This window comes from Hydra vulgaris, chromosome 06, assembly GCF_038396675.1.
Source record: "Hydra vulgaris chromosome 06, alternate assembly HydraT2T_AEP".
Lineage (NCBI taxonomy): Eukaryota > Metazoa > Cnidaria > Hydrozoa > Anthoathecata > Hydridae > Hydra > Hydra vulgaris.
Window position 1 is genome coordinate 56,944,629 of NC_088925.1, and position 2,872 is coordinate 56,947,500.

Consider the following 2,872-nt stretch of genomic DNA (forward strand, 5'->3'; position numbering starts at 1 on the left):
TGTCGTTTATTCAGAAGAAATAAAGTCGTAAGTAAAAGCATTTAACCGCAATTGTAAAATAATTGATTTTTTTGTTAAAGAAACAGTTTGTTTCATAATTTTTTTTTCGTTATTTAAAATTAGTTAAAAAAAAAAGTGTTTTAAGTTTTATCTTAAGGAATTAAATATATAAATTCCTTTTAAATATAAAAATTATTTTTAGTCATAATTAGTTTAAAAAATGCACGATTTATTTTGATGTAAATATTTTATTAATAAGATATTTTGTTTATTGTTAATTCAATAACGTAAAGTTTTAATGACGTTCATTTAATTTATGAAAATAAATTATGATCACGAATATGTTATCGGTAACTGATAAATAACAAAAAAAAACTTTATTGTTTAAAAACGTTATTAAAAAGAGTTCACAAATTAAATAAGAAAAAATGTATTAACAGTTAATAAAATAAGCAAAAACCAAATATAAAATCATAAGAAAATAAACAAATATTTTACGTTTCATGAAAAAAATATTTTTTTCAAAATAAAATTTAGTTCATGTATGAAAAAAGTAATAAAAATGATTTTTTTAATAAGAACTTAGATTTTATTTGTAACTTTTGTTATAGTGAGAAAAAAACAAACTGTTTATATGATTTTTAACGCGTTAATAAAATAACTTTAATTACAATGCGGTACTTGAAAAGACGCTAGTGAAGCAATATAACTTCCAACGATGCAAAATATATTTGCTGAGTTCACTGATCTGAAAATATAACTGGATAGCTGGTTGTATTGTTTTCTCCGAAAAAAGTTGAAGTTAAAATTGGCCTCCCAAGATGGCGGTGATTTTAGTTCCTAGCGGTGAAACCGATATACATTTTAAATGGCTATATCAATTTACAAAAAAAAAATAATTAAATAAGCTTATAAATTTGTTAAAAATAAAAGAAAACAAATGAATTTTATAAATATTAGAGAAAAAAAGAATTTTTTTTTTTGTATAATTGAATTTATTATTAAATGGCATTAACAAATTTAGTTGAGTCTTATGTATAAGTATTGGGAACTAAAAACTATAAGTCTTATAGTTTTTAGTTCCCAATGCTGTATGCTAGAAGGTTAATAACATAAAATTATGATAAACGGCAATCATTTCTACTCTCTATATTATAGAGAGAATATAGACTATATTCTCTACTACTATATTCTCTATTTTTTGTAGCAAGATGCCATTTTGTACAAATTCTACATGAATTGTTAACTGAGTGCTGTGAGTATACAAAAACTTAGGGGTTCCTTCTAGAATTAAATTATACTTGAATTCTATTATTGCATAAACTATTTAAATAAAATATTATTAAGTGTCACTTATACTGGTAAAAAAAAACCAGGTCTGAATTATAGTTATTTATAACAACTTTTAAAACAAATAAAAAGTAAATAATAGTTTCTTATAGTTTGAAGGATAATCTCTCAATACAATTGAAGAAACAAATGTATATAAAAATACATTTTTTTGAAAAAAATTTATTTATATCTTTATATAGAAATGTTCAAAACGTTTCTCCTCTTTGAAATATCTCCTTAACTTTAATTAAATATCCTGCTAACCTGCTGTTAAGTATTATGGTTATATATTACAGCTTGCTGACTTTTTTATATTAATGAACTGTAAATAGCTGTTAAATAATTTTATAAATATGTTGTTGAGTTTATTCGCATAATAGATTGATTATATGACATTAAATTCAAGAAAATAATTTGCTAAAGAGTATTATTAGTTTTAAAGAGATAACTGCTGCACAAATGATCTTGTATAATCGAAAAACTGATTTCATTGGATATTTGGCAGCAATTAAATCTGCTCAAGGTATTTCTTGACTGGGTTGAAAAAGAAGGTTCACCATTAAATTATTTATTATTATACAAGCTCATTCAAAACCATCTAGAGCTCTTTTTTGGTGCTGTGGGATCTGCAGAAATGTTTAACAGCAATATCTATTGCCAACAATTCACATATAAATAACTTTTTATGCAAAGTACCGTTTAATTTTCAAATGAAAACTGCAGCATCAGAGATAAAACTCATATATACGCTTTAGACGATTCTTTTGGTGATTTTAGTACTAAAATATCTTTTACTGAAATTGAATTAATAACAGAATTTGAATCGTTGGAGAGAGAACCAACAGTTAGTGATCACGATAATGCAGATATTCCAAACTGCAACAATCTATTTGAATACAAAAAAACTTTGATTCCATATATTGCTGGATACGTAGATAAAATGACTTCAAAAAAAAATATCCTCATTAAATGTCAGAATGCACTAGTTCTCATTTTTCATTTAAAACAAAATAGCTTTTTTTTCAAAAAAATTCTTTTTCAAAAAAAAATTCAAAGACAGGAGATTTGAATAAACCAACCATAAGTGTTATATGCAAAGAAACAGAAAGGTGTTTCCAAACTAATTGGTTGCTTTAATAGATTGCCTCTTTCCAAATGAAATTGGAATTCAAAATACATTAACAAGTGCTGCTTTGAGATCAGTCGATTTCTTGAAAATAATAAATGATCTAGCTACTCATGTTTGACTCAACTATAAGTGATAACAATATATATTTTCCTTGTTTTTTGGCTCATTTGGCAGTTTAGCTGCCAAATTAACTAGAAAACTAAATATATATATATATATATATATATATATATATATATATATATATATATATATATATATATATATATATATATATATATATATATATATATATATATATAGACACAAATAACTATATAAAAAGATTCTAGAAGGAACCCCTGAGTTATGTGTACTCACAGAGCTCAGCTAATAGTTCATGCAGCATTCGTAAATTTGTGATATCTATTT